The sequence below is a fragment of the Anguilla rostrata genome, chromosome 14, assembly GCF_018555375.3.
Source record: "Anguilla rostrata isolate EN2019 chromosome 14, ASM1855537v3, whole genome shotgun sequence".
NCBI classification, from domain to species: domain Eukaryota; kingdom Metazoa; phylum Chordata; class Actinopteri; order Anguilliformes; family Anguillidae; genus Anguilla; species Anguilla rostrata.
This window is the reverse complement of record NC_057946.1, coordinates 31,467,557-31,482,382: the sequence shown is the minus strand read 5'-3', so window position 1 is coordinate 31,482,382 and position 14,826 is coordinate 31,467,557. Positions and strand designations below refer to the sequence as shown.

Here is a 14,826-nt window from a genome sequence, read left to right as displayed (position 1 = left end):
TGGGGTAGTAAGCCGTTTCCTAGAAAGGTCGTAGAGTTCCTTGACACTATGATTTTTATGGTGTGAGACAACTTGAGTGTACAGAAACACTATGTAGGCTTATAACCCAAAATCCATCTCTTACCAGCAGACCTCAGCAGAGTGAACCCACATCCTTTAAGAGTACAAGTCAGACACTGCCAATAACTATTAAGTGTAACAGGTCTTTATATAGTCTTTATAAAGTCTCTATGACTCTGCCCTTGCCATATTAACCCCTTATAATACATAAACAAACAGTAAATGCACTATACAACTAATAATATAAATGAGTATTTTGTGAATTCTTTATATGTTAATAAAAATGTGTCAATAAGCATCAGCTATCAAAGAGTAGGCTTTTCTTATGAAGGCTTTGTAATGTAGTAGAAGTAATCTCTGATTACAAAGCAGTTACTAAAATATGTTGAATGTGAACAAATATGTTAAAGAAATGTGCTTTATGCGGATCTAATGAAGCTAATTTTTAAAGATAGTTTTAAAAAACCAACCTAGCCTGCAAACCAGCATGTTCTCCTTCATTGCTAAGTGAAGAAGGCGTTCTTGCGCATTGGCTCGTGACCTGAAATGCCCCGGCGCCTGGAACACTTCCACAGCCCACAGCTGGTTCTGGAATATATTTAAAATTTTGAATCTTGAAAGAAGGAAAAACTATCTTAATGCGCCGTTAACATCGCCCTCCTGAGGTCGCGGTCGAACTCCCACCCTGGCGATAATGTTGTCGTTAGGAAAGCGCAGCAGCACCAGCCCCGGATAAACTCTGGACAGCGCCATTTCTGAAGCCAGGCGCGGTTTAAATGAGCCAAGCGGTGCTGGAAAGACAGTCTGTCGCCGTTGCGATCTCCCTCGTCCTGGCGTTAGAGAGAAGAATCTGAAACTAATTACGAATTCAGAAGCGGCAAGGTCCTGAAACCGTCTAAAGAGTCTGCTTTTGTAATTGAATTTCCATTAGATAACCGCCTGAGATGGAGCGCACACAGCGGACTGGGGCGATCTCCTGCTCAGGGCATCCGCTTCCGAGTTCTTGATTTGTCGCATCTTTGCAAACGGTAAGATGCTAAGTGCTTTTTAATTACAGCCCGTGGTTTAATGAGGCAGCAATCGTTTTTCATAGTGTTTAGCACTTGCACTCGATTAGCTGAAAACTGCAGGCGGCAGCAGTTTGCTGGCCTATGACAAGCTTTGACGATTACAGCTGTGTTTGCACCACAAGAAAACACTCAACAGGCAAGCCACTTTGCCACTTCGAGGCACAGGAAAACTTTTATACAGTGCATCACATTTGTGTTCATGAAACAGTGGTTTGTTTCTAAAAAGTATAACTAAACTATATAAATAAAATATATAACTTTAACTAAAAAAAAGTGGGACAACAGACAAGTCAACTGCATTAACAGTGCATGAATCCTCTCATAGTGACAGGAGATGGCCCACACATTAAATGGTAAATGGACTGCATTTATATAGCGCTTTACAATTGATGCCTCTCATTCACACATTCACACACACACTCACATACCAACGGTGAAAGGCTGCCATGCAATGTACCAATCAGCTCGTTGTGAACAGTTAGGGGTTAGGTGTCTTGCTCAGGGACACTTCGACATGCCCAGGGCGGGGGATCGAACCGGCAACACTCCAACTGCCAGACAACCACTCTTACCTCTTGAGCTATGTTGCCCTGAGACATTACTGCCCATAAATATTTTAAAATATAATGATTGGCAACAATAAGGCGATAATGGCAGGACAAACACTGACTCAGCAAATCGGAAAATTATTTATGAATACAGATGACTGTTTTTCCATAACTGCAGCCCATGGTAAAAAATTATAATAATACATTAGCCATGGAAAGGAAACACACAATTTCATGCTGACCATGGTAATGACATAATTATCTTTAGAAAATAATTGGGTTTACAAATTCAGCAAAATTATAAGCATTACAGACAGACCAGGGTCCAATACATATTTGTTTTGGATTTACATTACTGATTTTGTCTGGTGTGTTGGAACCAATTAAATACTCTCAAAAAGTGCAAACCCCGCCTTCTGGTCATATTGGCAGGCTCAGTTACACCAGGCAAGATCAACAGAGCACAGAAAAGTATTTGAATACAAAACAAATACGTATTTGACCCAGGTCTGATTACGAAGCAGTGATTTCCTTTGGCTTGCACATCAAATGTGGAGAAATGCAGTCCTGCTAAATATTTCTGCATATTCCAGAAATGCTCTCAGCTATGCCTGGTGCTTTAAAGCCATCCCATGTAAGAAACATGACATTTCCCAGAGTAATGTGGCACTTATGAATGCATAGAATAGACATGGGGAACTAAGTAGGAAGAGCAAGTCATCTATCCTTGTAAACAAACCAAAGCTAATGCAGGACCCTACCTAGAGGGTCAGGGGTGGCTAGTGCACTGCCTGATATGATGGGTACAAAGAAAACCTGACATGAAGACAATGATGGTACAGAAAATTATCACGAGAAATTAATTAAAGGGCAGAGTGGTGCATTAAATCGAATGGTTTTCAAACACAGGTGGCAAAGTGCACACAGAGTATATCTTCCTAATTCAGTACTGGAGGGAATTTCATCTGGACAGTCGTCTTCCTATTGCCATTCCCTCACAAGAATTCAAGCATAGCTGTCAGCTTTCTAACTGGATTATTCAGATTCCCTGACAGATATAAGGAGAGGCTTTCTATTTGAGATCCATTTAAGATGCACATATTGCAAATCTATGGAATCAGCATTAGGAGAAAATAACATAAACTTTCAAAAACAATTTAAGGCTCAGAACTTAATATTGTGCGCAGGACCATGCATAGATGTTTTTTTTTTTGGGGGGGGGGGGGGGGGTATGTTCAAATAAAGGGTCCCTCTGGTAAGTATAAGAAATCAATGCAGCCAAAAAGGCACTTTTGCTGTGTCAGGACAGGGGGCATATACTTCATGTGCTGACTTCTATATTTGCACATGTAAGTTTTCGTAAGTTTTTGTAGAATCATTTATGGCCTATGGCACAGAGAAAGCACAGGGATAAACAACATTGTCATCAGCACAGAGGTACAATTTACAATTATTTACAGAGGAGCCAAATCATTTAGATATATGTAAAAGCAAAGGGCCTAAAACAGAACCTTGTGGAACACCTTTATATCATAACAAAGAAATTTGATTTCACACCATGTGTACCATGTGCATTCATTCAGAAACCCACAAATGCCCCTGTACCAATCATTATAAAGCAGGTCACCAGAAAATTCTAAAATATCTGAACTTTTCAAGTATCAAAAATATCCTTCTGTATCCTATCGCATGCAGAAAGTGCCTGGGGCCAATTGAAAACTTACACTAAAACTGAAACTATATCAAAAACCTCCTGAAAGCAAACTCTCTCTTTCAGTTCAAGATGATAATTTTTTCCCCCCCATCTCTTTGCAAGCTGGGCTGTAGCTTGTGTGTGTATCAGGGACAGCAGAAGTTATTCCTGGCAGTGCTGGGGTTTAATATTATGCTGTAGGCTTACAGTGCGGCTTCGCTGCTGAAGGTTTTGGTAAACAACTCCATGTGTTCATCTTGGATTCATATTGAAGGGGGGGGGCAGGGGGTTTGTGAAGAAATGTGAAAATGAGAAATGAGAGAGAGAGGGAAGGAGGGAGGAGAGTGAGCTTGGGGGAGAGACTGAATTTAGGGTTGGGAGTCAGAGAGAGAAAAATCAATTTGAGGTCACAGCTGTAAGCGCCTGTTTGGCACACAGGCCTGTGTAAGTTATTTCTTCAGATGTAAAACTGTCAGTGGTGGACGTGGCCTGTGATTTTCCCATAATTCTTCTCTTTTCCACACCAGTCGCTGAGACAAACGTGGCTGATTATGCCTCTTAGGGAGCAAAACCACCCGCTGCTCTTCCGTATAATAATTACCCTCAAAAGAGTGAGATCCCTCTGCAAGTCACCACCACCACTGAATGTGCTGTACGCAAAAGCACTAGATGTATTAAAACTCTGTGGGTACACACACACGCACACATACAAACACAAACATACACATACAAACACACACATACACAAACATACACATACAAACACACACACACAAACACAAACATACGCGCAAGCACGCGCACACACGTATACACACATGCACACAAACATACACACACGCTCACACACACACATACGCGCACACACAAACATACACACACACGTATGCACAAGCATACACACAAACATACACGCATGCACACACACACACATACACACACACACACGTGCACACACACACAAAATATGCATATATATTTGGAAAATATACAACTGCCAGTTATATGAATGTTATGGTATATTACTTTTCAATGACATGTATTACAGTTTTTTTTATTGCTAAGACACATTTAATGAAACAATTCCCCTTTTTCTCAGAACTATTAACACAATCCCAAAACTACACATCAATCAGCACAAACCTCAAACATCCATGCCAAACTCAAATTATCTTCTCAAAAACATATACTCTTCCATCAAAATTAAACTTTGCCTTCAAATGGCACACACAAGCCATCGAAAACACAGACAATGTAGATTACGCATAACACACCAGTGAGATAAATTCAAAGCACTACTGCGAAAACTTTTATAGCAGTGTGTAAGGAGTTATTTTCTCCTGGTTATTCTACTTATTTTATGGTTTTCAGATTTTGATCTTTGCAATGTTACACTACTAACAAATGAGGGAGTGTGCAAATTTCCAAATATTTTATCGGTAGTACTGAAAAGTGATGCTGAGTGAAAAGTACTGTACAGTAAACCACAACACAGTTGAAGGAACAAAAAAATGTAGTATTTTCAAAGGAGAGTAGCATTCATAAAAGGAACTCAGTATATGCAGCACTATAAACAAAAACAGCAATAAAATCTAAAGAACATATCGTCTGTAAATACACTTCAACATTACATAGACAGCATATCCTCTCACAGTAGTACAGCAGTTACAATACGTAACATTACAGTAAATTATAGTACCTGTTTTCTTGTCTGAAAGTATGGACAATGGATGCCACTGTGAAACGATTCAAGTTTGGCTGAACTCTCTGTCCAGCTTCCCTCATCATCATACCATGCACCAGCACATGGTCAAGGTGGCACGTATTTCGTCTGGGACAAATTGTCTCCTGCCTCTTTGTCTCCTTTGTCTTCCTGATCTTTGGACAGCTTGTCCATTTTGAGGATCCATTGTTCAAAAGCACACAAACGCAAACTGTGGCCCTATTTACTGATCCAGAGATTGTGACCGGTGTGTAAACAATTTTGCTGCCAAGTGTTTGCACCTAGAGAAAGGTGTGTTACCTGAGTTTAGGTTGTGATGACTTGAGTTAACTGTTTTGACTACTAGTGTTTGTTGCATGAGCACAGTGTGTAACCAGTGATTCATGAAAGCATTTGTTTGTAGAGATTTGCAGAAAAAGTTTAACAATTTGCAGCATGTGTTAAAACAAGTGAAAAGTGTTTATAGTTTTGAGAGATGTGTTGGTCCTCTGAGAACTGAAGTAATAATTTGGGAGTTTTTGCTAAAAGAACCAGTTTTAGTGTGTTAGCAATCGAGAAAAACTGTAAAAAATATATACATCCTGAAAGTAAGGGTTTATTTTTGTATGCATCTTTGTACAAATATGTTACATTCTGCAGTGAAACGGTCTGAGGTGAGGTGTTAGGGGATTTGGAGAGCCTTGTGGAGATGCCATTCTGCCAAATGATCCATTCTGTCACTCTCCCCCCATATATTAGCTCTTCAAATAAGCAGACATAGAGCCAGCTGAGGAAATAACAGACTGGCGCCCCGTCCCCGTGGGGCCAAATTATAACGTTTCATCACCAAAACACCAGCTTTACTAGCATGTACCGAGCGGCAGCTTGTGGTGTTCTTTTTTTTAATGGATACTGGATTTAAAGGAGCCTCCACTGGAAGACACACAAGCTTAAAATTCAGAAAAATGGTAAATTAAGAATATCTCTTATTTGATTCACATTTGAAAAAAAACATATATACATTTATTTGGTATTCCTGTTAAAAATAGGAGGTCTTTGATTACAAACACAACAGAGCTATGTACTCTGGGATAGAGAGTGGACTGTTGGCAGAATGCAAAGGGTGAGGTCATAATGGTCATTGCATGAATGAATTTACATGTAATTGACAGCCTGTGTATAGGGCAGGTGCTGATGATGAGTCAAATCTTTGGACTGTTTGTTCCACAAACAAGATGAAGACTTGCAGACAACAGTGAAGATGCCCTCCTGCCATTCTTTGGGGTATGATATGGACTACCACAGGGTTCTATTCTAGGACCCGTTAGTTTTCCAATATATGCTAATGATAGCCCAACCACATCAAGCTGCATACTATTGCTTCATGCTGATGATTCAGCTCTCTTAGTATCAGGCAATGCTACTGCGCAGATAGAGAAGAGGGGTCTAAATCTATCCCGTTTTCTTACAAAGATGATGCCTGCGTAAGGTAAGGCATGATGATGGTAAAGTATGCAGGTAATAATACTGAATCCAAAGACATATCACTTCTCAGCACAGGTCTTGTTCTGTCACTCTCAGCGTATGTAATAAAATGTAATTTAATTAAAAATCCTAACTAAAATTGCAAATAAACTTACGTTTTTTGTGTTCTAAAACTAGAATAGCAACAACACTGACTCAGTGCTACTCTGAATATGCATTCTTAGCATGGTATAGTGGCCTATCAAAACAGCTGCAAAAATAGAATGCAGTTCATGCAAAAAAGCACTGAGATACATTAGGTTACCTATTCTCCAAAAAGTACACACATTTGAGCAGTCAGGTGTGCTCCCAGCAGCCAATCAAAACGCAGCCTCGTGTTTAAGAAAACAAATGGCAGTGTTCCAGAACACATGAAATCACAGATGATTGGCATGATCTATAACCAACACAAACAAGTACAAGACCTGGTGTTCCATCATGCTCAACGCCAAGACCAAAGGGTTCCATAAGAAAAGGGTATTTTATTTGCGGTCACTCATGTTTGTCTTTGGAAATAGCCTCCCTTTACTAACCAAGCAATGCTGGGGCAGGAGTAAAAAAAAAATTAAAACAAGTAAAGCTGTTTACATTGAAGAAGCTTAGTCATCAGAAAATAGTGTAAGCAATGGTTCGTTTCTTTAAATTGTTCATCATTTATTTTTAATGAACTGCCTTCATGCTGCTGTAACAGTGTGCCACTGGAGTTTTCAGATTCATAATTACTACATCATGCTGTGGAAACTGAGCCGTTATACTTTTCTGTTGTTTCTTATGCTGTGGTTTATATGAGTCATTTTTATTTGTAGCACTTTCATTCCATCCACCACCTATATTGCACTTGGATCGTTGTTTGATGTTGAAGCTCATTGTCATGCCTCCTAGTTTGACTTAACGTTACTTTCTGACCTAGCCTATGCTTACTGTGTGAACAGGACTTAATGTGTTCATGGCTATGAATAACTGTTACATAAATGAGTATTGTACCTTATCAGACCTTTGTTTTGTGGTTGTTGTAATGAACTTTGTTACGCACTTATTGTACGTCGCTTTGGACAAAAGCGTCTACCAAATAAATGTAATGTTATGTATTGTTTCCATTGGGGATACGTGGGAAAATACATTTTGTCCTGAAACCTGTAAGTTTTGAGGGTACCAACCCAAAACTGGGTGTGTATAAGGACACAGCATGTCATAGATTCCCTGGACAGTCTGTGGAATCTGTGGCAGCGCATGACTTTACGGACCAGAGACTTTCTCAGCCTGCAGTGTGTATGTTCGGCACATAGGCTCCAGGGTCCGTGAATGAAATCCATTTTTTTACCACAAATAAATGTGACTGACGTCAACAATGCATTCTGTGCATGTATTCATAGAAAGCTCTCCGCCTTCATATGCAGTATTCGTACTGATGGTTTATTTTAGGGCCATAACAGTCAACAGAGGTGGGTGGTCACAGTTGTGTAATTTTCTTTTTTTCTACCCAGCTGGTGGTGTTTCTCAGAACTTCCATTGACTTATGAGGGTACAGGCTGCAGCCATTTGGCAAACCATCACAAATCAGCTTTTTTTTCCTTCTTCCCTTTCCTTTCCAAGATCTTTATTTAGTGTATTTAGCCAATAACATTGTTTGACATCAATTCTAATACAACATAAATCTGAATATAGCCCCAGGAGTGAGTGAGTGAGCTTATGGTCATTGGTATCTCGTGTGGTTTTTCCGATGACGCTTGTGGCTTTAAACCTCTAAACATCTCCTCTGAGCAGCCCCTGCAGGCAGCGCCTCTGAACAGTCAGCTTACCGGCGTTAGAATCTGCGTTCATTTCCCCTGACAGCTGACGGGTCTCCTGAGACCCATTGTGCAGCAGGAGTTAATCAGAATGGATCGGCTTTTTAAACGGGTTTAATGTGCTCAGTGAAGAGGGCCGGCTACACCAACCACAGGTTTCCATTTTTATGCGGTCTCCTGTTCACGGCGGCAAAACGGCCAATCACCACCGGGGTTCCTGTCGAGCGGCGTGCGTGTGCGGGGAGTGGCAGGAAGTGACGAGGAGAGCGCTCTCCCAACACTTCCTGCCCCCTTCCGCTCGCTTCCTGTTATCCCCCAATTCGCTCTGCGCTGGCTCTGAACACAATCACGTAAACGCTGACGATTGAAGCTCAGCACTTCGGAAACTCCCTCTCGCCAAAAACTGAGAGCGACGCACGCACTGTCGGCCTCTTCAAAGTGTCTACCAAAAAAAATAAATAATTATGTGTAAATGGTTTTTTTGTTTGTTTTGTAGATGAATAACGGAAGACTCAGCGGAAGAACCCATGTACGGTCAGTGAGAGATAGCGAAAGTGGGAGCTGACACATCTTCTAAATTACCGGAACCAATATACGAAATACCCATGAACTCGCCCTCTCCTGCAAAACATGCCTGGAGGACACAGTGTTGGAGGAGGTGAGGCATCATGAACCTCAAAGTGGGAGGAGTTATTGTCTGTTTTCAGCTTCACTCATAGGCCAATCAGGGGAAGGTCTGCACTCAAGGTCATGGTAAAGGACAAGGGTGGAGTTCTTACATGTAGCATTTTAGCTTGTAAACATGTAGCTTGTTATTTGTATCATATGTAGATTTTAATCAAAATACAGACATGAGCGGCCATGTTTCAATGGGAGAAAAGCATAAAAACCAAGTGGACAAACAAACAGGCCACGAGTCTTTGTCAGGAGGTGTTTGGCACAAAGTCACTCTAGCTTTTCTCTCAACCTGCCAGACGTGACTGCCAACGTACAAAAATTGACTTTCTAAACTGAGCCAACCATAGTTTGGAGAGTCTTGCAGTGGGGAGCAAGGTCTTTTGATCCAAGTCTTTGTTAAATTAATGATAGACAGCACATGGTACCTCCCCCCATTACGGTGTTCACAAAGCCTCAATTTCCCTCCACTAACATAGAGTACTAGAACTAATCAAGCTTTACTGTTTCCTGCCAGACTGATCTAAAAAAAACTCAAACTATTCCATGACAAAGTGATTCGTAACAGTCTGAAAGAAAATTAAGGTACTCACATTGGGACAACCCATTTATCAGATGGCCATGGAATCTTTTTAAAATGTTGATGACCTACACATCGCATGTGCCCAGTTGATTATTAACGGTTGCTTTCTCTGTCAAGCATGTTTATGTTTCTAATGGCATCTGACTCAACATAAATTCACCCTTTTTTGTATAGGCACATGCTCACGAACACCCACACAAGCATATGCGCCTGTACACATGGTACACGCACATGTACAGACACACACATGCACACGCATGTGCACACGCACACATATTACATATGGACTCTTAGCCATCACCCTTTAATCCAGGGCTCAGAGCAGAGATATTTTTCGAGTAAAATCAGATGAAACCCATTAGCTTAAGCGGCTGGGGTGATTGTGTGACTGGTGACAATAAGCTAAAGTTAGCTAGATTCAAAACAATGCGAAACTCTGATGCTGTCATTTTGCATTCAAAAGCCAAGATATTTTTCCGCTAAAATAAGATGAAACCCAAAAACATCCAAAAATGAACATTTTCGACATACACATTGATTTATATAAATTTGGCCACAGTGACTTCCGACTGATTATGATAGAGCAGGTCACATAAATATGTCCTCTCTCTCTGCAGTACTGAAATGTCAGGCAGCATGTGTGCTTGTGTTTGGAGGGAGAGTGGAGGGGGGGCGTTGGGTTGTGGAAACATTTTTTTCTAAATCTAGCTCTCTCTTGCTTGTTTCTCCAAACTTACATACTGCACCTTTAAAAACTGCATCGGAAAAAAAAGAGAGTGAGAAAGAAACTGAACAACCCCAGCAGTGATTGATGAATGCATTCTGTCTGTACTTCCAGGAACCCTTTACTCTCCTTCTGCTGATTAATGCTTAATGTCATGTTTGCTGTACAGCAAAGCACTGTCAACCATACCAGCAAAAAGTAACCTTTTCATACAATAACATTAAAACTAAAGAAATTTTCGACGGCTCTGGAATTTGGGGGGGGGAAATGTTGGCCAGAAGTGGAAGTTAGCAGAATATGTAGTGGAGTTCTGGTTATTTCTTTATGACTTCATAGAGTAGCTCCTCTTTATTTTTTTATGACATCACTGAGCAGGCCTGGTCATTTTTTTATGATGTCACAGAGCAGCCCCAGGTCATTTTTATGACCTCATAAATTTAGAAACCTAAAGGTCACAGGTTTGAGTCCCGGGTAGGACACTGCTGTTGTACCTTTGTGCAAGGTACTTGAGTATATATCAATCCAGCTGTATAAATGGATGCTATGTAAAAGTTGATCTGGGTAAGAGTGTCTGCGTAATGCCTGTAATGTAATGTGTAATGTAATGTAATACATTTCATGTAGGAATGAATTGTACTCTCGTTCACAGAAGAAACTCCTGAGTGGTCGTCTGTCTTGCATCCATATGGCATGGGACCTCAGAATGAGAAGACTGCTCCCATTGGTCCACAACCACACATCCCTGCCAACAGCACAGAAGACCCAAGAGCATTACAGTCACCTGAGAGTCAGAGGAAGAGAAGCTGAATCAGAGAAAATGCACACAACATTTCCATAAAATATGCAGGCAAGATGTCCAAAATAGACGATGCCAAAATGACAAACACTGTTCTGGCAAGCTGATACAAAGAACAGCACAACAGAAATAGAGGGTTTATATATTAGATTTATATTTCAGAAAATTTAGCCTTGACATTTAGGAACAGACAACATGCTGAGACCACTATGTTATTAGAAACCATGTTTAACAAATGTAAAAAATAAATAATTAAATACATTGGACCGATGCCGTGTTTAGCTAAATAAATCCTGCACTTCTGCTTACGCCTACCGACTTTCTGAAAACATCATATGGTGCTTCTCAGCTGTGTGTACAAGCACAGTCAACCTCAAAAACAAACATATGAGAGTAGGAGGGTAAAGGGTTTGGGGTGGTTTATAAGGAATAAACAACTGTGGCCATGTATACTTTACAAGCACATTAAGTTCAAGCCGGTGTTTGTGACGAGTGGTAGTGCGGTGCGTAATGAAAGCTCGGCGTGTGATTGGAGGGTCTGGATAAACTATGCCCACACAGATGCTTACTTTCATGAAGTGACCTTTGACCCTGTGACAGAGGCAGCGGGGTTGGGGTTTAGTCACGGCCAGCTCACTGGGAGCCTGTGGAAGTACGCAAGGCTGGTGAAGAATGAAGAATCACTAATCAATGAATTGTATGGATTGTACCATTGTTATGTTATTATATGGATTCAGGCAGCTGTAGAATCAATCCAGCACTACCCACTGACACTGCCTTCTGACTCTGTCCACTGATACTACCCACTGACACTGGCCACCGATACCACCCACTGACACTGTCGACTGATACTACCCAGTGACACTGTCCACTGATACTACCCACTGACACTGTCCACTGATACTACCCACTGACACTGTCCACCGATACCACCCACTGACACTGTCGACTGATACTACCCAGTGACACTGTCCACTGATACTACACACTGACACTGTCCACCGATACCACCACTGACACTGTCCACTGATACTACCCACTGACACTGTCCACCGATACCACCCACTGACACTGTTCACCGATAATACCTACTGACACTGTCCACTGATACTACCCACTGACACTGTCCACTGATACTACCCACTGACACTGTCCACTGATACTACCCACTGATACTACCCACTGACACTACCCACTGACACTGTCCACTGATACTACCCATTGACACTGTCCACTGATACTACCCACTGACACTGTCCACTGATACTACCCACTGATACCACCCACTGACACTGTCCACTGATACTACCCACTGACACTGTCCACTGACACTGTCCACTGACACTACCCACTGACACTGTCCACTGATACTACCCACTGACACTGTCCACTGATACTACCCACTGACACTGCGCACTGACACTACCCAATGATATTTAAAGCAGTCCGAGACCCCCTAAGACAGACACAGACTGCCATTATAACTACTGGAGGAGCAGGTAAACAGGGCTGGTGGCTGCTCTGTCAAAACTCCCCCCTCCTGAGCCGATACAGGAAGATGGCCACTGCACGTGACCAAACTTATCTGGCAACCTCGTTTTAGGGGAAAGGGCAGGACCCTGATAGGCCGATTTCACATCGGGAGAGATTAGGCCATTTTCCGCAAGTCCGTTTAATCTTCGATCGAAGCAGATAAAGGAACTCCCCCACCCCCCGTTTACCCACTGGGAATGGATTTTGTTTGTTTTGGACTAAGTGACCTTTGTTCCCCCGGTAACCCCGCTTTCCTGTTTACGCTGACGAGCGACAGATCCACGGCCAAGAGCCGTGCTCACGCGAATTTCATCAGCGGCGGATAGCAGAGGGGAGAGAAGGAGGGGGGGCTATGATATGTTTGAACAACATGCTGAACCGCGAAGTGGGTGTGTTGATTTAAATTCCCCCCCCCCTCCCCCCCCCACTGTAAAGGAACGTCACGGGAGGGACGTAAACACAGTGACGCACACGCGCGTGTCCTCTGACTCCTGGGTACGGGGAAGCCGAACGCGTTTACCACTTTGGCGAATCCTCGAGGAAAACTCCGCGCAGCGCGGTTGCTTCCGAGAGCCTTAAGCCTTTTCAGCGCTCCACAAAAATGTAGGCCCGACTGGGTTAAGCCGTCAAAACCCTGCTTAACTTCTCACCAGCGAAAATCTCCCCTTTCTCTGGCCAAAGCCAGACAGACAGACGCTTGGAGGAAATGCAACAGCAAGCCAGGGCCAAAGCTCATGAATAATTAATGAAGTGAGCGGCAGGAGGCATCACAGCAGCCCAGCACTGTGGCTCATTTGCATGCGAGGCAGACTTATGCAAATGAAGCTAATAGGTTACTCACTCACTCTTAATGGATACTGCTTCCAGGACAGACCTTATCCAGAGCGCCGTGCCGTTTGTTCGTCTTCACACACACCAGCAGGCCAATGGGCTGCTTCCATTTACAGAGTAAGGTCCCTGGGCCTGTTTGTGAAATGAATTTGAATTTTTTTTTTTTTTACAAAGTGTATACACATCAGACACCTAAAGGTGAGTGAGAACATTTGCAATCCAAAAACAAATTTGCATCTTTTTTTTTTTTTTGCTGGGCTCATGTGGACACAATAAGCTTGCCTGCCCTTGTCTGGTATATTTTCATTTATTTGCAAGACCAGAGTGTAAATATCAGCAGCTTACCTGTAAACACAAGAGGTTACAAATCTGAAAGCTCTTTTGCTACATGCTAAATCTCCTGCTCTTTATATCTATACGTACACACTAAGGTAGACCTAAGGAAAATAATCAAAACTTTAGTTAATTTCAATAATGAATTTAACACCATCGTCATAGCTGCATGGTTAATGTGGTAATTTAACTGTAGCAGCGGTGATTTCTGCTGTAACACGAAAAGAAGTGATCTGCTGCTCCCTGGTGGTAGTCAAATTGAGTGCACCTACCCAAAAGCAATTAATTTGTGTTTTGCGATATTCTTCTACTTCATACTTCTCCATTCATTCATGTTGTGTACATCTAAGGCTGTAATGGTGTTCTTTCTGAAAACTTTAATTTGTTCAGACAACAGGAAGTTCAATTATATTTCAAAATCCAGCTATCATGGCATTGGACAGCTGAACACAGTCAAACTGTTTAGGTCCAACCCACCTGAACCTCTCAAGTGTGTCCATTACCTTAGGTTCATCACGATCTCATCTGGTAGTGTCACGATTCGTAATTCAAGAATTCTACTTGATTTCGGCTACTTGATTAATATGAAAACAGCAGTGTCATGGTGGCCTATGCTGGACTCAATATCATGAGGCCTTATGACAGGGCTGCCCAGCCCTGTTCCTGGAGATCCACCATCCTATAGGTTTTCACTCCTCAAATCAAAATCCAGTCCTGGTCTTCTTTTCTCCCTGTTAATTAGCTGAACAAGTATTAGCGCTACTGATTGGCCCACCTGCCTTCACGCCTGACTCCCAGGTAAAGGGAGGGTGGAACACTATGTAACTACGAAAACCTGTATCTTTAATCATGCCATATTTCAATAAAGAAAATTGAAGCATAATGACATTCTTACTATATTATTTTAGTAGTTAAGGGGAGTTTTTTTAAAAACAGATCACAGCAGGTGAGAACATGTGCAAGCAGG

At 41.9% G+C, this 14,826-nt stretch overlaps 1 long non-coding RNA gene across 1 annotated transcript; it reads left to right on the top strand.

Moving 5' to 3' along the window:
- The first annotated feature begins 514 nt into the window (after positions 1 to 514).
- On the top strand, positions 515 to 11,428 carry LOC135239481 (uncharacterized). Its single transcript, XR_010325382.1, has 3 exons — positions 515 to 1,088; positions 8,881 to 9,042; positions 11,016 to 11,428. It is a non-coding gene; the product is annotated as an uncharacterized LOC135239481 (long non-coding RNA).
- The last annotated feature ends 3,398 nt before the right edge of the window (positions 11,429 to 14,826 follow it).